Source organism: Lepisma saccharinum, chromosome 26 (genome assembly GCF_977018435.1).
Source record: "Lepisma saccharinum chromosome 26, izLepSacc3.1, whole genome shotgun sequence".
NCBI classification, from domain to species: domain Eukaryota; kingdom Metazoa; phylum Arthropoda; class Insecta; order Zygentoma; family Lepismatidae; genus Lepisma; species Lepisma saccharinum.
Genome location: NC_139254.1, coordinates 27,050,347 through 27,075,766, shown reverse-complemented (window position 1 = coordinate 27,075,766; position 25,420 = coordinate 27,050,347). Strand labels below are relative to the sequence as shown.

General features: G+C 37.3%; 1 protein-coding gene across 1 annotated transcript in view; it reads right to left on the bottom strand.

Moving 5' to 3' along the window:
• LOC145979775 (uncharacterized) overlaps positions 1–24,732 on the bottom strand; it is a 240,510-nt gene extending 215,778 nt beyond the window's left edge. Inside the window, exon 1 of the mRNA XM_083112754.1 lies at positions 24,627–24,732. The gene's annotated coding sequence lies outside the window, so the exon portion shown is untranslated. The remainder of the gene's footprint in view (positions 1–24,626) is intronic.
• Between the last annotated feature and the right edge of the window lie 688 nt (positions 24,733–25,420).

The following is a 25,420-nucleotide window of genomic DNA, read 5'->3' as shown; positions in this document are numbered from 1 at the left end:
AAGTGCAGTTTTGAAACCAGATTTGACCCAAATTAAGGAGAAAAAAATTGGGTTGAATTTTTGAATCCTTGTTTACCACAAATATGTCTAATGATGTAAAAATGTAATTAATAAAACACAGAAATTAAAGGGCTACGTTTTATTTCACTTTTTCCCCCCCAAGTTACCCCAGCCTTTGAGGTAGTAGAGCCACTATGGCATCTGTTAATACATTCAATGTAGAAACCTTCTCTTCTTCTGCGGCAGCTTTTCTTTCCTGAGCTGCCGCAATCCTCTCGCAGGATTTCGCTTGCTGTTGAAGGGCATCCCTTATCCCTTCAACAGCAGCAGCCAGTCTCAATCTGGCCTCTAAGTGTTCCTTTTGCAGTGCCTCAAATGATTGAGTGCACTGTCTCCGTAGCACTCGTTCTTCTCCTCTTTAGGGGGGGAGCACCTGAAAATGGATATAAAAGTTTCAGATAAGAATAAATGTCATACGTGTTAATGTTCTGATTTACTACATTCCCATACTTTAAGCAAGCAATTAACTTTAAGAGAATCATGTTTTCATGAATACAAAGAATATTATTAGAAATACTTAATCTGAGAAAGAACAATAAGGTACAATGTGAAGAAATCAGTGCTTCCATTTATTGTAATCTACATGCACCTACATTGAAAAGGAATAGAATATGGGGGAATGTTGTGAAATATCCAACCATTTCATGTTGCAAGGGATAAATATTGCACCCTCAAAAATATACACAATGCTGGTTGCTGCCTTGTGTTAAAAAATGTAGAGTTTTCATACAGATTACAATGGGAGCCCCAATTTCATTGCATTTGCTGAACAGTATTGCCTTCTTAATATGCAAGAAACAGTATCAGTTGGAAGTTCCATGTTCACAGTGATGCAAATTATACCTAACATTATGTTGACCCACACACTAACAATCATACTTCATACTTGGAATTTATTTGAACACAGTTCTCTGTATGGATGTATAGAGTTTGTAGGATTTTCAGATGCATGACAAACAGACATGATTACATTAACTGGAAGAAGTGGAATACTAGAATTTTGAATTTTCTTGATTTTTATTATTTACGAGGGTCACTATTTATATTTTGAGCTTTGGCAACACTGATTGAAGTTAGGCGCGATTTGACGTTTGCACGGAATCGTCTGGCATTATTGACCATAACGTACTTCAAATGTTTTGTCAATAGCTTCATTTGTGTTGTTTATGTTGCCTTGGAGATTGTGCGACAACAATAAAATGGAATTAAGTCGTGAACATTTTCGTGCGATGATTTTTTACGATTTTCGACGTGGATTATCAAGACAAGAGTGCATCGATCAACTTACTTCCACATTTGGCGATGAAGCCCCATTCTTTGCCAGTGTGAAACGATGGTATAACGAATTTAATCGTGGCCACCATTCGCTCACCAACGAGATTCGCGAAGGTCGTCCAAAATCAGTTGTTGTTAAAGGAAGCATTGATGCTGTGCAAAACCTAATACTGCAAGATCGTCATGTGACATACTGTGAGATTGAGGCAACCATAGTCATTAGTTCCACCAGCATATATAAAATATTATATAATATGATCATTTAGCTGTGAGAAAGGTATGTTCTTGTTGGATCCCACACAATTTGACAAAAACTCAAAAAGACGCTCGCGTCAATTGGTGCAAACAAATGCTCAATAAATACAATCGCGGTGCTTCAAAAGACGTATAAGATTGTAACAGGTAACGAATCATGTTTATATGCATATGAGCCGGAACGTAAACAGCAGTCGACTGTATGGGTGTTTCAAGATAAACCCAATCCAACAAAAGTTGTTCGCGCTCGAAGCACATTGAAACAAATGGTCGCCTGTTTTTTCGGGAAAACTGGTCATGTGGCAACTGTCTTTAGAGGAATGTAGAACGGTCAACTCTGAATGGTACACAACAATTTGTTTGCCAGAGGTCTTCGGTCAAATATGGAAAAGAAACAAACGCCGTCGGATTATTCTTCAAGACAATGCCAGCTGTCACACATCTCGTCTAACAACCGACTTTATGAACAGTCAAAAAATCGAATTGATGGGTCATCCGCCGTACAGTCCTGATTTGGCACCCAATGACTTCTTCTTATTCCCGAATGTCAAGAATAAATTGCGTGGACATCGATTTTCGTCGGTGGAAGACGCCGTTGATGCTTTCAAAAACCATATTATGGAGGTGTCTCAAGAAGATTGGAAAAACTGCTTTGACAAATGGTTCGAACGAATGCAAAACTGTATTGACCATAAAGGAGAATACTTCGAAAAACAATAAAGCAGTTTTCAATGCCAAATTCCTGTTTTTTCATTGTTAGGCTCAAAATATAAATTGTGACCCTCGTAGCATTGATTTTCTTATACTTTTGTCTGATTGCAACAATGAGGATGAATGATGGAATGACAGGGAGGGTGGACCTCCCAGGGTGGGATTTGAACCCATGACCTTTGGCATTGTAGCACACTGTGAGAGTAGTTTTTGGCAAGGTGTATTTGTTATTGCATTAACTTTTTAACCTCCTTCAGTGCAGTCTGATGAATAACATTCTAAAATGTGACCTACTACTAGAACCACAGCAATTGTATTTAAATCACACATGTGTACATTCTACTTGGAAAAAATGAAAATAAAATGCTGTTTTCATATAGCAGTATGGAAAACTGACAAATTATTATTACGGGTTGAATGGTATATGAAATAAACTTTTCAATAGAACAAACTAAGATAAAAAAATGTTACCGACATAAACAGCTGTAAAATGATTGTGAATGCTAAGTGAAAATCTACTACAAAATCCTTGCAAGACCATTTACTATGATTGCAAGCTGCGGTAATATATCAAATTTTATTTGATTTATATATGGGTGCATGGAAAGGGGGGCACCCCACCTGGAAAATTGATGTTACCATAAACTTACATATTGCACACATATACCATATTTACACATGTATAATTCGAACCCTGGTTTTTGATAGGGAAAAATTATATCTCGTATATAATGCACAGTATAAATCAGATGCAAGAAATGGCATCCTTAGTTGTACGAGGGGCATGCATGAATTCCACCAGAACAGATTGCTTTTGTCAGTGTAGCAGAACATTACATTACAAAGTGAAAAATTGCGGGACATGACCTTTAGACTTTTATATGCAGTTTTGCTCATTGCCTCTTTACTTTTTCTAAAAAAACCTTCAAAAACCTTCCATGACTAACGGAACATTTATAGGAGGCACATTCAGGACCTTCAAATAAGCAGTTGACAGCAAAAGATTTCTTCCATTAAGGCATTTACACACTCCAAATATGTCATATTATTTGGCCAGTAATACATTTTTATTATTATTTCCTTTTTCCATATCTTTTCTTTCATCTAAAGTATCAGAATGTTCCTTCATTTTGTGATTAGTTGATTTCAACCTCATTGCTCATTAGTGTCGCCATCTTGAATGGAATACTGTTGCCGTATTCAGAAACTACAGGATTTAAGCTTTACAACGAAATATAACATGATAGGGTTCCGTAAACACAAAAAATCAATGCAGGTGTCACAAAATCATGAAATGACCATGTACGGTTTCATGTTGGCTGTCCGAATTATTCCGTGCATAATACACACCACAATTTTTGGGGACAAAATTTTTTAAAAAAAGTGTGCATTATACATGGGTAAATACGGTATTTCATTTCAGTCACAGGCAAATATGTTAATTATTGGAAGCGTGTTGCAGGAACATGATAACTACAATCTGAAGAAGTGTTCTTTGAGAGGGCAACACTATTATTGGAGGAAATATGCCCTGTTTGCCCCCTGGAAAAATTGCCTTCCTTGCCCCTTCCTGGGAAAAATACCTGCGAATGTCCATGTATATATAATTGCATCTTTATAACATTCTGGAATTTTCTTGTGCCAGTTGCTTGTCACTATTCATGAATACCAATCAAACTTTTTTATAAAGACGCTTATACTTTTAATTGAGTAAAGAGCATAGTTTCTAGCACACGAGAAAATGATGCTAAATTTATTTACTATTATTCCACCCCCATCCTCGTTTCTTCTCAATCATTCAACCACACCACCAGAAGAACCATGCCTTTTCAACATGGCTACCCAACCATGTATTTCCATTTGTGACACATAAGCACTTGCTTTGAGACAAGCTACCATCCTACAGTGGGTTTTGTGACTAGCACGACCAATCGTGCCTTACATATTGGTGCAATGAGGATGATCCTAATTTAAGGATTAACCTAATCCATAGATTTCCAAACACATGAGTTTACACAACATTGGTAGAAAAGGTACATTGATACCATCGCACACTCCACACACATAACAAAGAAAACACTTATTTAAAACTATCACATAAATAAGTACACATGCAGTCAATACGTTTTTCTTTTCTTTTTAAAGGCAACAATTTTGGACATTTAGGAACTAAATTTTCACTCTCTTTTTTTCTGCAAACAAAAAGTACTCTACTATTGTGCACATCATGTTTCACTACATACCTGGTGTTGAAGAAGTGCTTGCTTCATTGGTAGATCTTTTGGGGGTGATGTTTGGGTCATTCATTTCGATTTCTATGACTTGTATCATGCTGCTCTCAAGATCCTATGAAAAATGACAAATTTGGTTACGTTAGTAACTTATAAGATACACGAGAAAAACCTTAGTTCCTTTCCAATCAACATTTTACAATGAAATTTAAAAAAGATTTGCACTGGTAACTACATCATAAATGAATTAATGGAAGACCAACTTTGGCCACTTCCAGCCCCTTCCTCCTTTTTTTCCTTCTATCATTCAGCCACACAAGTAGAATCACAAATGAACATTGTTCAAAGACAACCAAACTGTCACCTTTCTCACAAGGAATAAGCACCATAACTGTTAAAGGTCTGATGTATTTTCCAATTCTCCAACCTTGAAGTTTCATTCTTTCTCCGATTGCAGTTGAGACATTTAAATAGAAATTAATTAACAAGAAAAAAGGTAGTTCTTACTTGTGATAACCACATAACATTGTATAATTAAAGAAGTTTAATTGATACATTGAACACAAACACAAATTTATGTCTATTGTAATCAGTACAAGATTTAGACTACAGCATACATACCCCAAGTTCAGGAACAACTTAAACTCCAAGTTCTGGAACTCGTTCATCCCCCCTAATCAGACATTTACTAATTAAATTCAGAATTTTGTCCTGGGAGTCAGTTAGGTTTGTGCCTGATGGTGGTCCACCACCGGTACCACTCTGATGTCTCCTCATCTCACTGGCTCTCATTTTGCTCTGAGACTTTAAGTCGGACCAGCTCTGTAACAAAAAACGAACAAAATTACACACAGAATGGTAACGGTTCCAATTGTTTCATGACTTTTTTTTTCAAATTCTCCCAGCAGGAAGACTAATTATCATAGAATTTTGACAATCATTGTCACATGAAATTTGAACCTTCCTTAAAGTAATGAGCAGTGTTTGGATTTTGAAAAAAGTTATTTATGTTGAAAAAACAACTTAAAAATTACCTTACGTAAGCTTGCGTGTTTCCCATGCCCAATGTATTTTCCGTTGACAAGTGACTAAGTATCGTAGACTAGTGGGAATTAATGTAGAAGTAAATCTGAACATTAGTAGAATACATTTAGGGACTTTAATGCTAAGAGAACCAAACCTGACCTACCCAACCTAACCAAGAAAGCACATATTGAACAAAATATTGAGTAATGGCTAAAACTTCGCAGTATGTGTTAACAGAAGTAAATTGAAATTGAACCATGTTAAAATTGCATTCGTAGCATGATGAAATCGCAATAAAGTAAAAGGAATTTGGGCCGTAAACCTAATCAGGAAACTTGAACTTTTACAAGGGAAATGAGGCTGAAGTAACTTTTTAAAAAGTTATTGCTTTCCTAATTATTGTAATAAAAGTTGCTGTATTTCATTCATACCAGAAAACGATTCACTAGTTTTATGTACTAATTAATATTTCAAATATGTGACAGAATAAGCCTTGAAATGAAGGCTCGTGATAATTTTGAAATGGCTTATATGATTTATTAAACATGTCCCAATTTTTATCAATTTCTGAGGTTCACTGTTATTTTTTTCATAAACACTGAACAACAAAACATGTCTTGTTTTTCTAACTGTAAATGTACATGATGCAACAACATGAAATTGGACAAAAATATTAAAAATAAACATTTACATGCAGGCATCTCTTGCGATAATGCTGAATCAGTTCGAAAAAAGAATGGAGTGACTATTTTCACCAGGCAGTGAAATTAGCTTTTGAGCTAGGTAACAGTATGGTATAGTGAAAACACATTTCTTCAAATTTACAGGAGAAAGTACTTACGGAACAGAGTTTCTGTAGACTTTTGGAAGCTCGTGGAAGTGTATTCTCCCTTTGTTCAACTTATTCGGCTCGTAAATCATGTATTTTTCGACATTAATGTATCTCCGATGCACGATATATCTCTTGCCACCATTACCGTTTACTACGTGAATCAAATGTTCGGTGCGTTCGATTATGTAACCCCCTGTTTGTGTAGCAACCACGCGGTAGTTTTACAAGATGACGTGTGAGCGGTTTTTTTTTTCCCCGATATAATTTTCTGTTAGCCTAACCTAACCTTCCATGAAAGGTTTGTGGATCAATTTTAGCTTAAAAAACTTTTGTGAATAGTTTGTGCGGCATTTTTCCATTAATAAGTTTGGAAACAATGCATATCAGCTGACGATCGGCTGTGAGTCAAGATTTGCCTGCCATATTGTGTGTTAACGAAAGCGAATTACCAACGAACAATACTTGTAATGTATTACGCTTTGTTTCAGTGAAAAAAGCAAAATCCCACGTTGAAAAATGTTCCGCTATGCATAACAGGTAAGTACAAATGCAAATAATTAGGAAATAAACCAGTGAAATGTTTTCACTATAGCATACTGCTACCTTTGAGCTATAATTCATCAGATTTTAAACTGCACGAACATGATCTATAAACTGGTCTGGCCTGCTACAAGGATGTGTATGAAGTTTTTTCAGTGTGCATTTATTTTCGTGCAGTAGACAAGTGCTTTTTTTCTGCAAGCCAGGGATTTGGAAAAATACCGGGTATAATTTAACAATACAGGGAATTTCTCCAATTTGTTTGAATTTTCGGTTACTTACTAATTTGGGTCTCCTAATCACGAATCTGCACTTAAAATTTGGCGCTCACGTATAAATTTGGCGCTTATTTGGGGGCAGGTGAATCCGGCCACTTTCTAACATGCCCTTAACAGGGAGTCTATAGATATAGGCGGGGCCGCGATAGCGGTTGGGGGCGGTAGGTCGATTACCCCAGGGGCGGAGCCCGGAACCGGCGGGAAATTTGGAAATCGAGGGTGTGGAAATAAGAACTTAATTTCGATTATTTTCCTATTTCCACGTGTGAGCGCCAAATTTTGACTGCAGATTCGTGATTAGGGGGCCAAAATTAGTGAGTATGCCGAATTTCAAACAAAATGGAGAAATTCCCTGTATTGTAAAATCGCTCCCTATTAGCATTAAAATTAGCTCTATAAATACTTCGTAACACCTGATCATGTAATTTCTGGTCTTCATCGCTTTCCGCTATTCTCACTACCTAGCGACAGTAATAGTAGCACCCACTTTTAATTTAAAATAAATTCTTAGCAGTAGGTTCAGCAACACTGGCAATGAATATAATAAATGTGATAAAATACAATTCCATGGTATGATCAGGTAATAATTATTTTGCAGGTGAAAATGGCCACATATGCTGTTCTCAGAATTATTATCACCGACGTCTCAACACATGCCGAGTTTGAGTTTTTGTTTCAAGTACGACATTCAGAAGATATTTGCTTCTTTCCATACAGTGGAAAATTGGCGTTTTCAAACGAACAAGAAGTCCTTCGTCATATAAACTACATAATAGACTTTATTATTAGAAAGAAGTAACTTACCCGCCTCCACTGTTTTTCCGATTTCACCGGACCTCCCTGCGAATTTAACACCTCCATCAGTTCCTTCCATAGTATCTCTTCATCTTTCTTCTTGAACGAATTGTTAATTTTTCCCGTTATGAGTTCAGGATGTCCTTCCATGAACTCAATCATGGATATCTTTTGTCTTTCCGTGATCTTCGCCATAATTTTCACAAACACGTTTTTAACCTTCCGCTTTGCAGCACGCTGTTCTTTGTTAACAATAAACAAACATCAAACATACATGCACAAGTATCGAACAGTGTTGCCAACAGCACGAGAGAAAAACGGGCTAAATCGCACCCAAAATGGAGCTAAAATTCACATCCAAGGGGCTAGATTTACAAAGGTGCGGCTGCGCACTGAAAAAAAATCTGGTTCTTAATTCTTGGGTGTTTTGGTGCAAAATTTCTGAAACTCAAGAACCACAACTAATCAACTGTCAAGATGAGGGGCATACGCTCAACCAAATTAAATTTTCTAAACTTAAATAATTTATTTCCCCCTTAAATTGTGGTGCAGTAGATTACACAAAAGAATTACACATTTTCGGAATATTCCTGCTTCATATATATGCAGGCACACGTACACTCACACACACACACGGCCGAACAAGAACTAGTCTCTGGGTGAGCCTCACTGTTACGAACGATTCATCGATTCCGCACCGCACTTCTGTGAACTTTCAAGGACCAGATGCAATGCAACTGAACGAAGATTCGCATTTTCTGGAATCGACGCTATCCGTAATTCGCCTCGGGCTACACAGCATACCAAAACCAGAAACAAGGGGATAAAGTGACAATGTGCACTTGCTACCTGCTCCCCAGGAGGGGTCGAAGGACGAGCTTGCAGGTGCAGAGGAGGGTCGGTTAAGTGAATTCTTCTTTGCAGTTTACTGAAATACCAAAAAAAAAAAAAAATCATTACTGAAAGGGCTAGATTTGTAGCAAGATTTCTCTCTGTAGGGCTAAAAAGCCCCTTGGGGCTTTTGCTGAATTTTGGGGCTGAGTACGTACTCTAAAGGGCCAGTTCTGGCCCCAAAAGGGCCAACTTGGCAACACTATCGAATGTATCGATTATGAAAGGATCGAAATCGCAAATGTCGCAATATCATTGGTTAATACTTCGCTAGCCTCGCATGCCCGTCAGCATTTCAGTCGTGTGCAACTCGAGACCCCGAATCCGTGAGCTGCTCAACTCGTTTCGTTTCAAGAATTCGACTTTCGGCTGGCAACCGAGTTGGTTACCGAACGAGACGACTCACTCGTGAGCTAGGTGTTGAGTGTCAAGAATAAGCTCCCTGACCTTAGTCCATACGCTAAATGCACGGCTTGTCAAAATTTGCTCTTGCAGTTTTATCCCTAATATTTCTCTAAGAAATTCAATAAACCAATCGCACGGACGTGCCAAAAATACGGTCCGTTTGCCATGTGCGTTCGGTACTTTTCTTTTCAAAAGTTTGCACCGATTACAGGGAAATCGGGTAACTCCCGTCGCCCATTACACAATCCCGTATCCTCACTGCTCATTCGTGGAGCCGTCTCGTGTCACTACTTGCTCAGAGACTTGTTCTCGTTCGCCTGGTCTAGAGTTAACTGGTACGGAGTTTATTTCCTGGAATTCACATCGCATTCGCAATATTTAAAAATATCGTGTAGGGCCTAATGAACGTTTTTTCTTCCATACCAGCCATGACAACACGCCGCTGTTACGTACTACTACTGAATGTAAACAAAGATTTATCCTACATAGAACGGCCATATTGCAAGCGAAGCGACACTAGCGTTCAGGTGGGCAGCACTCCTGTTGTGTCCCACGCTTTTGATGGGCATTTTTCTCCCATTTAAATACATGGGGAATTTGATGCTGAACATGCTGCTATTACTATACAGGGTGGCTCAATAAGTCACTTAACACCCTCAGTACAAGGCCACTGCGGCATGGAATTTGAAATTGGCGATGACCAATCGTTATCTGGCCAAGGGGGAACCACATTGACGCCACCCACACGGTCGGCGGCCATCTTGATGTCCGCCATCTTGAATTCAACTTAAGAATTTTAAATGGGAAGGGGGTCGTGCGACATATCAAAAGGGCTAGAATTTCACGAGAAATGCAATGGTGAAGGTTTTTTCGACGTATCTTTAACCAGTAAAAAGTTATGACTGAATTCTTGTACCAATTTGCTCCTTTTCGAGGTGTTAGAAAAATGCCTTAAAATTTGTTTAGCGCTTCGGTAATGCATCGAGATCAAAGTGACGTCTATGGAGAGACGTTCGCATGCCATTGCACATTATTTTAATCGGATACATCCATGAAGAGCTGTGCATTATGAATGGTTGTCGCGAACAATTTACAGTGTGACGCTTCGATTGAATTAAAAGTCCTTCACAGTGACAAGGCTAATGTTTATGTTCATAAAGAAGTTCATAAACAGAATATGTGACCCTTGTCATCTGATAACTAACTTTGGACAAAAACTGTTCATAACGTTTCCATAAGTGTTCTGGTGTTCTTCCCTATTGAAAAAACTCTGTAAAAAGTACCTTCTTCCATAAGCAAGGATGAAAAAAACTGTTTATTTAAGAAATCCAAGTAGCCCTAAGCATTTAAGGTTCCGTTGATGAAAAATTGACTAACCAATCATGTTCCACACAGCACGCCACACCATTAACTTATCAGCACTAACCATTCAGCTTTGATCTGTCGAAAATGGGTTATCAGATAAAAAGCATGGAATATTCTGTGTATGAACTTCCTTATGAACATAAACATTAGCCTTGTCACTGTGAAAGACTTTTAATTCAATGGAAGCGTCACACTGTAAATTGTTCGCGACAACCATTCATAATGCACAGCTCTTCATGGATGTATCCGATTAAAATAATGTGCAATGGCATGCGAACGTCTCCCCATGGACGTCACTTTGATCTCGATGCATTATCGAAGCGCTAAACAAATTTTAAGGCATTTTTCTAACACCTCGAAAAGGAGCAAATTGGTACAATAATTCAGTCATAACTTTTTACTGGTTAAAGATACGTCGAAAAAACTTTCACCATTGCATTTCTCGTGAAATTCTAGCCCATTTTGATATGTCGCACGACCCCCTTCCCATTTAAAATTCTTAAGTTGAATTCAAGATGGCGGACATCAAGATGGCCGCCGACCGTGTGGGTGGCGTCAATGTGGTTCCCCTTGGCCAGATAACGATTGGTCATCGCCAATTTCAAATTCCATGCCGCAGTGGCCTTGTACTGAGGGTGTTAAGTGACTTATTGAGCCATTAAATTGCAAGTTTAATTTCATCTTAACCTCAGAAATTATGTCGGAACATGATAGATAAATAATCAGTGCTGTGAAACTAAGAACTTTAATACGACGATCGTCAACAACAAAAGAGATATCGGAACTCAAAAAAGGCTTAAAAGTTGCACAGCACTTCTTTACGTCACTTGCTATTTTCACAATTTAAGGGCTTTATTCTCGTTAATCTGGTAAAGAAAAATACATAATAATTCCACGTGACTGTATTTTTATTTTTATAGTTATTAATAATTGACTCCTTTTTTTACGTGATATCATACTTTTCCTCATGGCTAGTAAATATGGTTGTCTATTTTATACATACACAATTATCGAGAAGAATAGATATTACAAAAAAAACATTTTATATTCTGTTTCATGTCTCGCAACCTCTAGGGCTTTCTTATTTATAGGCAGGGGTGCCCATCCCCCAAAAACCCCATGACGCACTCCCCCTCAAAAAGGTAAGAACATTCCTCCCCCCCCCCTCGTTTATGCTGAATAAATTACTCAAATTATTTTTGTCGGACAAAATTTGCGGAAAAATATAATATCAGAGGTGCAACCACGAATATTTGTCTGGAGGGACAAGTATCAGGATAAACGTACCAGTAATAGTTAATAATAATAATAATAATAATAGTAATAATAATAACATTAATAATGGCTTTATTTTTATTTTCAAAGACGTTATTATCCTCATAAATTACGCAAGAAGGGGGTAGAAGTCTGTGCTAAGGCATTTGTTTCGTCAAACGATTTGAAATTTTTTTTCAACTCCATCAATTTCACATTAGCTAATAATGGAAAACAAGCACACAAACTGTATTTTTGAATGGCAGAAAATGAATGATAAATGCATTCCAAAGATACATGTGTAACTTACATGTACGTACAACATATGTTTTACACATATGCAACATGGCGCGACATAAAATAAGAAAATATATATGCAACAAGCCAACACTAAATTGTGTAGGTATTCAAAGCTTATTCAATACAAATATGCAACACATATTATTTAAAACATTACCTTAAAGCAAAAAACAAAAAAATGCGAGCGAAGCGATGAAAATAGATCAATTTTTTGCAATTGAAAACAATATTGGTTTAATAGGGAGCAAATAATTTCACTGGACGCTATGGCATTATCTCTTTATAACTTTTTCATTTATATAATCCGGCGCCCATAGCCAACTCCCGCAGCCCCCTGGCTACAGCTCTGAATTTGACGAAAATGAGGAAATCAAACATTGCGAGCGAAGCGAGCAAGAAAAATTTACAAATGTATTTTTATTTGCATAAAATTTGAAATCGAAAGGTGCAATTGCTCCTCTGTGCCCCCCTGCAGGTGCCCTTGGCCGTCAATGCTTGTCCTCCCTTGCCTCCCTATAATTGACTTCCGTCGAAAGTTGGAGGCAATGACCCCCCTGTGGTTGCGTCACTGTCATTGTTAGTGTCATCCTTATTGTTCACAGTTTGTCTGCTCGACTAACCTTGTATTAATGCGAATACCACGCCCCCTCCATCCAAACCGATTCTAAAGGCATAAGAGGTGGTGTTTCATTTCAACCCTATATCCGCTATCGCCCACAGGTAGGTAGAAAAACTATACATAATAACCAAAACTAAAAATTAAAAGCAAGTCAAGCAAACGATACGATCCCCCCATTTTTGTGTGAAGATATATAGAATTGGTACAAAATTTTGTCCCCCCCAAAAATTCCCATGACGCAGGCGCGTCATAAACCTCTCCTCCCCCGGGCACCCCTGTTTACAGGAATTATAATTTTAAAATAGTTGTAACCCAAAACAAAAAAGGACGAAAATAAGGGGTGGGGGAAATGTCTGCTTAGGTACAAAGAAAACATATGTTAATATTAAGTTATCGGATAGGACATAGTATATAATAATAAATATCATGCGTTCACTCCAGGCCCGTAGCCAGTAATTCTTAGTACGGGAGCGAAGTCAATCCTAGAGGGGGCAAATTTTTAATATACGTATTGTGTTGCATTGACAGATATAGCAAGGTACAGACAGACACTTGCCTCCCCCCCCCCTCGTCCAAAAGTAATAAGTAACAGGAAAGGGATGTTATCTTGAAACTCCAAGGAACAATAAAAGTTCGAGCAACATCAAATAACAATATTTCGATAATAACCTTTCGGACTACCAAAAAATACAAAGATAAAGTTTAACATAAATAGGCTAATCGGGACTGTATCTACTTTATATTTACAGATCAATAATGTTAACAGATGATTAATATGTACCAACAGTTTTGGGCTTCTCTGCAGAACTGATTAAGGAAGTCCTTTATAAATCGTACTTCATAATGTTCCCCTCTAGTTTCCAGTATGCAAGATTTTTACGCACAAAGGAATCTAACGCGAATCCAACAACACCATTGTGTTGTGTTGTGCAAGAAAAATCGAATTAATTAAATAATAATGGTTACATATTATCTAGACTTTGATGAAGTGTGTAAAAATTTGTAATACATTTTTTGTAGGCCTACTTGCTAACACATTGAAACATGGGTCCCTTACTCCACCACGAATGCTATTTGCTTCAAATGAAAGACTCTTGCATCGAGACAATGTTTGCCTACTGGTTACGTTAACCATTTTGCAAAATATTGTGTTGTTGAAATACATGTGTTTTGACACCCGACAATCAAATAGGAATCCCTTGATTGATCAATGACTTCTTGGATTACAGTGTCATCATTAATATTTCATATCAAGAATTATTTCATATCAAGTTTTATAGGAGGAAATGTATCCTCTCTACATTATGAAAAATACCTTCCTTAATGACTATGGTACGAAACCGAACGATATAAGAGGCCTCCTTCGCCTTACCCCATTTCCGCGGCACGAGGTCTCTGGGCCGCTTATCGCCACCACTTTTTGAGCAGAAGCGTGCAAACCCCAAACATCATTTTTTAACGCTGATACTGATTTCTGCCAGTCACAGAATGGCTTAAGATAGATTGAATAAAATTAAGAGAATCCACTCCTTAGCAGAAGAGTTGACATAATAATTTGCCAAAAAATTAGGTTGTGCCTGAGGTACTTTAACAGACAACGTCTACAACAGACACAGTGTAAATAGAATATAATTTGAGAGATTTTTTATCGTATTTAGGGCCTCCCCGATGGCGCAGTGGTAGCGTCATTGCATTTTAATCAAGGGGTCCCAGGTTCGATACCCGGTAGCGGTACACAGTGGTTCGGATCTCACTTTAAAACTGTAGGTCCAGTCCCGATTAGCCTTACTGTGCATAAAGTGGACTTAAAACACCAATTCAATCAATCAATCGTATTTATTTCACTGCAGCTTTTTTCTACTTGTCATTTTCTTGAACTTATATTCATAGGGTGCCGCCTGATAACACAGAAAACTTTCACAGTGTGTACAGAACATCAAAGCAAGCAACTCTTCTCAGTCACTATGTACTTGTCTAATTCTACTTTCGATGTTACAAGCAATCGAAATATGGCATCTTCTGTCCTTAATGTATGCAATTTCATTGATAGCTTCGCAGTTGCAAATGGCATTAATTTTTACTGCCATTTAAAATTCTGAGAGCAATATATAACATGCTATGGAAACGATATCATGCAAACGGTAAGGGTTAAAACTTAACTTTTCCTTTATAAAATGGATATCATAACACACACCTACGTTGCTTATAATATTTGATGCGTTTGCATAGAGAAATGATTCATAAGATTTGAAATTGATATTTACACTCCATAAGATGCTTAGTGTAACCCGTATCAAACTACAAATTTTATCGTTTTCTAACCGAAATAATAAATGTGAAACACTATCACATTTTCATCGTGTTTAATATTAATTTGAGCCAGTAAGCTGTCCTATATCTTTCACTAGCCGACTTCCATGGTGGGATGGTTACATAACACACTACGAAGTTAGGGGTTCCAGGTTCAAGACTGGGCATGAGTGTTCTTTGTGAGCAGAGGCGAAACCACAAATTTTTATCTGGAGAGGGGGTGAAGTACCAGGACAAACGTGCCAGTAATAATAATATTAATATAGTGGTGGTAGTGGTACTAATAATAGTAGCATTAACATACGTTATTATCGTCGTAAATCATGCAAAAGGCGGTAGAAGTCGGTGCTAAAGCATTTGTGTTTGAACAAATGATTTGAAATATTATTCCAACACGTTCAATTTCATAATAATACTTGTAGTAATGGAAAACAAGCACACAAACTGTTTTTTTGAGAGACAGAATATGCATGACGGACATTATTCTTTTTGTACATATGACACGTATGACTTCCATGTACAACATATATTTTACACATATGCAACATGGAACAACGTAAAATAAGAAAATACATATGCAACATGTTAATGCTAAATTGTGTATCTATTCAAAGTTTCTTTAATATATATATATATATATATATATATATATATATATATATATATATATATATATATAATTTAAATACATTAGGCTACATGATCAATTCCTCCGCGAAATTGTCTCTCAAAACAATTGTTCATGCATTTAAGCAGCAACAATCTGAAGTATATATATCTGGCCTTACTTCTCTCTCGGGTAATTTAGAATGCATTACAGAAAAGAATCATATTGGGATCAAAGCGAGCAGGAAAAATCTTTAGATCCAAATATTTGCAAACTGATAACAATAGTTATTTAATACGACGCAAATAATATCACGGACCCCATGGCATTCTCTTTAACGTTTTCTTTTTCATTTAGATCGTTTTGGCTCCCAAGGCTGACTTCCGCCTCCCCCTAGCTATGGATCTGAACTTTGACTATATGAATAGCAAATATTTGGCTTGCGAGCGAAGCAAGCAAGAAAATTTTACGAAATGTACTTTTATTTGTATAAAATTTGAAATCGAAGGTGCAATTGCCCCTCTGTGCCCCCTGCAAGTGCTCTTAGCCGTCTGGAAGAAAAGTGCAAGAAACACTTGAAAATTAATTCCATTTCGAGTATCCATTTGTCCTGCTGTTCTTAGATTCTGCTAGTCATGTTTCTTTACTTCAATGTTTGCCCCTCCTACATTAGACTTCCGTCCAAGATTGGGGGGACAATGCCCCTGCCCCCCTGTGGTTGCAACACTGTTTGTGAGTGTCTCTTCATCAATTTCACACCATCACTCATTGTCACGATTAGCTAGATGTGGCGGAAAAGCAACGCTAAGTAACAAAAATAAAATATCCACTCCCTCTCTCTATCACATGAATCGCGCTATTACCAAAAGGTAGACTTGGGAAACAAAAAATTATGCAGTTCAAACCTCATAGCAATACATCCAAGAAATACATCCAAACACATTAGGCACCTTTAATACAAGACTACTCAAATTGTCACAACTTTCTATATACTGAAAATTGCGAAATCATTTCCCGAAGTCTGAAACTGGAAGGGAATTCTTTCCCCCCAATCCTGATACGACATTATACGGAATCCATCTTCATAAATCACAAAATCAATAAATGTTTTTGTTATGTTCCTAGAGTATTACAGAATATAATTGTAAAGATTAGTGAGAATTCCAGGTAGGAATATGTTCTGTATTTTTCACAGGGGGTGCAAGGCAGGCTCTCAGGGGGGAGGGCAGTTGCCCCCCCCACTGCCCCCCTCTAGCTACGGGCCTGGTTCACTCACTTAATACATTTTTTCTTTGTAATTTGGTGAGTTTCTCCGATTCCTACTCTCGCCGTTCAATTACACATACTCGCAAGTCGCAACAAGAGGAAGCATAAGAGCGTAGTGTAAAAATCTAAATTTTTGTGTTATAGGCCCATGGCAGCTAGGGATGACCAAAATTACGTCATGTGTAGTGCTCTTCGTGCATAAACATACTATTCATAGGCGTAGCTAGAACTTTATATTTGGGTGTGCACAAAGAAAAAAATGAGGTCTTGTACCTTTATAATAACATATTTTGCAACACAATCACTTGGCTCTTTAACTGCACTGATGTTTGTAAAGTAATATAAATTCACTAAATGACAGTGTTGAAAATTTCTGAATACATGTAGTAGAAAAAAATCAAATTGCATAGAAATTACACACACACAAAATTTTCATAAATGTTACAAACAAATACATCAAAATACACGTCATCTATAACAAGAGACGTCTGTCAAAAGGTACTTCATTTACATCAATAGACTAAGCTTTTTCCTGTTCCACAAATAGCAAGAGCAGGGCTTCCAATCTATCCTGCTTCTGCGTTGCTCTTAATTTAGTTTTAACTTGGGTAAGCTCGAAGAAAGCTCTCTCACACGTGCAGCTTGTGACAGGTATAGAATAAAAGCGTTGCAGTACAGAGTAGAATGCAGTAAATATCTTCTTTCTCCAATGACATCAAAAAATCGAAAAACTATAGACACTCGTTTCATCAGCGATAATGCACACGTTTGTACCAAGTAATGACATTTTCAACTTCTTACAAACTGCCGCTTATTTTCTCTCTTATTGAAATATCTGTCTTTAATTCTCTTTGATAAAGCAGTTCATAAGGGTGTGCCTAGGCACACCCGGCACACCCCGTAGCTACGCCTATGATACTATATTTACCCCTTCTGAGCTACCCTACCGTTGTGCTTTAATATATTAATTCTTAGTTTCGGGAGAATGTAATTTTCGGAAACTTATGACTTGCTACATAATCTTAAAGGTTTGCTAAACACACTTTTGTTATCGATTTACACGAAAAATTCTTACCTTCGTTGAAAATAACGTTTTAATAGCCATCCTATCGCGCTCCAATGTAAAGCTTAGGGCAACTAGATGACGAACGAAAATCTTTAGGGACACAACAGGGGTGGCGCCTCTAGCGGAAAAGTTTGGCAATGCTTTCTCCAGGTAGAAGCAGAAGCCAGGTGAGGTTATATATAAGGTTAGAGATGTGGCAGGTTCCTTTTGGATAGAGGGTAAATTTTGCCAGTAGCCATGTGTATCTGTAGGTTTGACAACTATTGGCGTGCAAGACAGGGATTTTTTAGTCGGGACGGGAAAACATAGAATTTCAAGAGCACATCGGTAAATTTTTGAGACGAGAAATGTTCGAAATTTCCCGACATAATGAAACCCTCGAATTCTCCCTTAAGAGATTTGTTTTTTGTATTTCATGAATAAAAACTAACAATTCCTGAGAAGTTTCATACACTTAAAATGCAGAAAACATCGAGAATTAAACACTTTTAAACATGACCATGTAGCATTTCACAACTGTTCGAGATCCCGGAAAGTTGGGAAATCATTTCCTGAAGTGGAGATTGGTTGATTGATTGATTGATTTAGTTTATTTTACTTCGCGTTTTGTGCCTCTTGGCTAATTTGCGAAGATGGGGATGAGTGATGAAATGATGAAATTGATGAATGGACATTCACAAACAACCAAGCCCGACCGGGATTCGAACCCGGGACCCTTGGCGTCGCAGCGCGATGTGCTAACCACTCGGCCACAGGGTCGGGCAAGTGGAGATTGGAATGGGAGTTTTCTTTCCAGATTCCAGTACCGACTTTTCTGGATCCTGCACACCCCTAGTGACAAGAATATCATAGTTTTACACCGGCTTTTGTGAGCGGTGGTGGTGGTGATGGAGGGAAGGGGGGTTGGGGAATAGTTGTGGTGGACCGGAATAGTTTGGAGGTTGGGGGATTGAAAACAATTCTGGGCTTATCGGGGACAGTAGCGTACTCAGGATTTCATCAAGGGAAGGTACTTCTAAAGCTTTCTCCAAATTCATATTGACATTGTTTTATTATACTTTAATTCATTAATAATATTAATAATTAATTAATTAAAAATAGGCCTACTTATAATTAATTCATTAATTTAATTACTAATAATAATAATACCACTACTACTGTTAAGTAGTAGAGATCTACATTAATATATTTATGAAAGTAATAGAACGAAATTACTTTCTAGTCAATCGATTTTTAACAAATTCTAGGAGCCTTTTTTTGTTTCTTTGTTACGAAATACTTGTCTAGACATTTGAAGTGTGAAGAAAATCCATAAAAACAAGAAAATATGTTAAAATAAATTTAAATAATCAAAGTATAGAACTCATTCAAGGAGCCGACGTGGTCTAGTCGATAGGGCGTCGCGCTGGAGATCCGGCTTCGATTCTCGGAATTGATTGAATATTTTTCTGGGGGCTTCAGGGCTCACCCAGACTCATATCAATGGGTACCTGTTACCAACTCTGGGGTGTTTAAGGCTACCGGAGTGTGGTGCTGATCACATTACCTCCAAAATGGCCTAGATCGAGAAAGTTTGGAGCCCCACCCCTGCATGTGCCTTCATGGCACGGTGCTACATGCAGTAGGAAATCTACATTACCTTTACCTATGGTACTGATCCAGGATGATGATGAGGCACGACGTAGATAGAATACATGTTGCTAAATTCCACTGAGTCTATTCTTGCGTTCAAAAGTAAGTTAGAAGACATTCCAACACATTTATCACTTCTAGGTGATTTACAAAGCACTACTTCAACATTATTTTGTGATGTGGATGTAGATTCAGCATCACTTGAGACTTCACAAGGGGATGCGAAATCAGTATAATAGCACAATAACGTCGACTCACAGCGACGAAGCAAGGATTTTTCACAATTCACGAGAGAGAGTCACAGCGGGAATTTTTGCAAAAGTAATTGCAAAATTGAACTTTGCGGTCGCTTAGATTGTTTTGACATATCGACGGATCCCAAACGACACTGTATTGTTGACTTGTAGGTAAAAATTAAAAGGTGTACTGGAAAACGAAACATTACGGAGACAGGATGTTCTCGTCGGTTTGGAATGCAGACCTTACAAATTCCATAATCGCCTCATCCGTGGAAAGGTGCCAGCCTGACAGCCGGATCTGAATCGACAGGTATTGGAATTTGTATATCGAAGCAACCGAACCGATGTGAGAAGATCGGAAGGAAATTTCGAGATCAGTTTTGGATTTGATTTGAGTGAGTCAACATCGTGGAAGAAAGAGCGCAGGTATGTAAGAAAGGTCTGAGCCTATTTACACAACCTCTCGCTAGCCCCTTTTCTTCACCTATACTTAGATCCCGGTAAATAAAATAACAAATAAGGGAAGGAGGAAACAGTATAGATTTATGAGAAAAGCGCCAATACCGCCCTCAATATCTACCATGCATATGCACGATAATTCAAATCTGGATTTTTTTTCCTGTTCTTACCAACAAAATATTTTACAATAGTTCAGCTTATTGTCGTTCGAATTCAGAAATTCAAATGTACCACGGTAAACAATGGGAAGGCGGGCGGACTGGTGATTATGTATTCTTGTCGGCCTAGCCATTGTCTGCATTAGCCGCTTACAAAGAAACAAACATTTTCTTTAGAAAATTATCATTGCTCACAGCAGGGGTGCCAACAGGGGGGATAGACTGCACCATCAAGATTTTTGGGGGGATTTTTTTAACTTTTAAATAACATAAAATTCAACATTTATATATATTTCTAAAAGATATGACAAAATTTTACACCTTAAATGAACCAACCATATTTAATCCATTACATGAAGAAAATAAAGTACTTAGGGACAGTTGTGCTCATTATTTTTTTGGAGGGGGGGATTTCTTTATGGAAATTTGACGTGAACAATATAGCTATGGACATAAGTTACCATTGCTGCTATATAAATAGCAATTTATAGACTTCCAAGGGAATTGTAAAGGATAGGATATGTATTTTCGGGAGGGGGTGGAGGGAAACATCCAACTCTTACATATCGACACGTGGATTCTGGGGGCGGAGGGTTGAGAATTAAACGTTTCGGGTGGACAATATCCAACTCTTGAATATCAGTGTTAAGTCTTAGATTATAGAGGGTGTTTTAGTTATGGGGGATTGAGGTTTTAATTGAGGAGGTATCCAATTCTTGTATATTACTATTGTCGAGACTGTTGCGAAAATTCTGGTGACTGAGAATTATTTGTTTTGGAGGAGGCAACATCCACTCTTCAACATAAACAGTAAGTCTAAAATTTGCACGGAAATTTTGGTGGGAGGGTTGAGTATTAAATTTAAGGGGGGAGATATGAAGCTCTTGATAAAGTGTTAAATCTTAGATTGTCAATGGATTTCTGTAGTGGGAGAGAGTTCGAATATTATAATTAGGGAATTATATTTAGCGATATGGTATCCACACGTTTTCTGCGCCGAAAGTGCGAGAAGAGAAGCTTGAAAATAGTAAATATCACGGGGTCATAAGAAAGAATTGACATCCCATTAAATTAATATTCTTGAAAAAAATTGATGAAAAAATTTTGTTCCTCGCTTCGCTCGCAATTTTGTGTTCCGAAAATTCGTGTTGTGCATATTACTAAAGTTTTATACTATAGCTGCATTGCAAAACATGTTCATTCATAACATCACTTTTTCAAATATGATGCTTACAGTGTTCGTATTCTGCTCAATTTAAAGCAAGTGCACCATTTGAATGATGTACTTCTATTAGCAGTATTATTGTAGTATTAATTCCCTGTATGCTGTAATACGTAATTGTTCTAAGTGAACTTCATACAGTAACACCTTGCACGTTACCCGATAAAACAGAAAAATAAGAATAAATAGCATCAAAATCCTTCTCATTACTGTGCTAGCACCTTGTCGCAGGACAATTTTAGTTTATCAAGTGACATTTGTATTGAAGATAGAATCCACGTAATTATTGCTATGGATTACTAAAATAATTATAGTTACCCCAAGCAGAGGGGGCGAATTCTTTGAAGGAGGAACCGTATTAAATTCTCCCCATTAGCTTAGGAATTTCTAGCTAAGGTTCTGTAATGTCTCGTGAAACAATAATTGAATCGGTCACACGGCTGCAGCATGTTACTTGGTTTGTCCAGGTAGAATTTTCTATCTTAAGTTGTGTAACAATTTCTGTTAAATACTCAAATTGTGGGTTTTATAAATCACATAAATCTTATTCTCCATTCACAAACACTGTTTAAATGCATATTTATATAATTTAACTTATTATACAGAGTGTCCACAAAGTCCTGTCCCTTGAATTTTGAATGGCTGGTAACGAAATGTCGGAGATGAATACGACTTTAACACAAGAGAGCATGGTCCTTTGGCTTGTTTTTGCGGTTGAAAGAAATACACCACGTACCTGAAGAAACGCCGGAGGGGGAGGGGTATCGTGCAATGTGGAGAAAAAATGAACAAAAGCATATTTTTGCCCCAAAACTTCTCTCAATTAATTGTTTACGACAACTTTCTCTGAACTTTTAGTCTCCACGTACACAGAAATGTCGAAGGAGGCTAAATGTTTTTGGTTGCAATGTGTAGGGTGACAGAGAAATGAAATGTTATGACGTCAGCAGGCAAACCTACTTTTTGCACATTTTACCGGGGGCGATTATGATGAACGATTTTGGAGAGGTAATGCATCCACGGTCTTGGGGTGATGTTCGATTAAAGGTTATTAAAAGTAGGTCGCGATCCAGTTTGGCGGATTCATTATTTGCAAGTTTGTTTGTTTTGTGTAGTGAGAGTGACATTCTTGCACAAAAAATTCCAAATGATGAAATAACAGATAAATTTGCAATTCAGAGACAAAAGCTTCTTTTAAGATCTTCATACTAAAGTTTGTTTTAGTATCAATGCTGTCTTGCAAATAAACATTAATTTGAAAACAGCACAAACGTTTTACTTCTTACATTCTTTTCAATGAGTAATCAAAAACCAAAGCAAAAAGAGTAATATGGCTTATCATTCACGTGATACTCTGAGAACTTAAGATTTCTTATGTCGTCAGAAAAAATGTACTATTTAAGCTGTGGTTCAATATATACGATTAATTGGTCTCTTTCTACAAAATATTAAGTTTTTATAGTTCTTACTAGGAAAACAATTATACATTTTGTTCATATACATTTTTTAATGAATGAGCACAAGAAATATATAGTAAAAAGTCAATACATGTCTTTACTTAAATTTATATAATTATAATTACCTATTATATTTCCGAATATGCAGTATATTTTCTCTTAACAGAACTCGCACATTGTTGTTTCATATAAATTTAAGCAGATTAAAAATGATTCATCTATTATTCCCTGATTAATGGTAAATCTTGCTCATACTAGACGCAAAACAGACCATCGAGTCTCCACTTTGGCACTACACAGTATTTGATGTAATAGTGAAATGTCAGATGAAAGAAAGGAATAACTTAGGACAGGGAGGATCAAGTGAAGTGTTCATTAAAACTAAAATATATATATATATCCGGAAACACTGTCCTAATTAAATACTTTATGGGGTTATGACATGAACTTGGGGGGAAGGTGCTTGATTGGCTTTTGGAGGGATTGCGCCATTGGCCTTGGGGGGAGGGTGGATGGGCACCCCTGGTTCATAGAAAAAAATACATGCTTATTGAACGTTGTTGCAGCTGAGGAACGTACATAATTTTATAACATTTCAACGATGCGCAGTGTTCAAATTGGAAGTCATTAGGTAGGGGATATTTGCCCCAATCTCGGGGCAAGTTCTTATGGTTCACCATTCTGATGTTAATTGATTGATTGACTGATTGATTTAGTTCATTTTACTTCGCATTTCTGCCCTTTTGTCTAATCGCGAAGATGAGGAGGAGTAATGATATTATGAAATTTATAAAGAGACATTCACAGAGAACACCCTCCCTAACCGGGATTTTAACCCGGGACCAAAAGCATCGTAGCGTGCTAGGATAACCACTAAGGCCATTGTCATATTAATATAGGTGATTACTTCATACCTGGAATTTAACACATCCGGTGGTGCCCTCAACTTAAACAAGCGCAAAAGCAGATCAAAATACATATTCTCAAGAACTTTTACTCACTTTTAAATAAATATAGAAAAATAGCCTTTATTTCAATTTGTAATAATCGTCTTGTCCTCACTCATGTCTCAATGAGCTATTGTTTCGGAATACATGACTGGTAAACATTTGTCAACATTACATCATATCATCACCCATCCTCATCTTCGCGAAGAGCCAAAAGTTGGCAGAAAATCGAAGAAAAATAAATCAGTCAATGAAAATATAAATTCAAGTGAAGATGCTAACATAGGCTAGGTTAGCTACTTAGTGATAAAGTAGTGCTAAAATAAACGTGATGATATTCCCTCTAACTTTGTAAACTGTCTAAAAACATTGTTGTATTGTGCAAAACGATATTAGTTATATTGATCCTCAATTTGTGCCACTTACCTTTCTGATGAAACTCCGACCACACTGACGATTTTATGGAGTAACTATTTTAACCAGTGAGGATTCAATCTATGCACTGCATTCCTGATTGCACTGTTCTGCTCTCACTGATATCTCAAGCCCCAGCCTTGATGCAGAGGAAAGACGACTGGCCTTTTGAACTTTACTCAGCAACTTGACCCTACAGCTGCTTATCGGGCGCAAACATTTCCTTCAAACCAACTTTACGGTTTCGAATAATACTCAGTGTTGTCTGATACTGTCTTAATGAAAAAGTTCCAAACGTCATCGTAATTGCTGCTCATGATTCTATTTATGCTACATCCAGTAGTGGATTATAGACAGCCAGAAAATTTCTCTCAGATAAGTTCAAGGGCTGACGAAATATTTTGTGATGTACTCTAGTTAATTACCAATTGCTTCCAAGATTCAGTCTTTCTCTCCTTGTCATTTTCTCTATATTGCCTAAACTTCTTTCTACTTCTCTCTTGTTCTTCTTCATTTCTTCTCCAATTCTCTGTTTCCCTCGCTTTCTTCATGTTTTCCTTATATCCTTTTCTGGTTTCGTGCATATTTTTCAATCCTTCTCGTCTATTTTTTCTTCTCTTTCCCTCATTTTTCTTTTCGCTCTCTCTCTCTCTCTCTCTCTCGGTTTTCCTATCCATTTCCATTTTTCTTGTCCATTTTTAATATTATTTTTCCCTTCCTTTATTTTGTCGTCTGTTTCTGCTTCCTCCTAACAATGAATACGCCTGTGTGGCACGTGCACCCTTCTCCCTTTTAACTTGATCTCA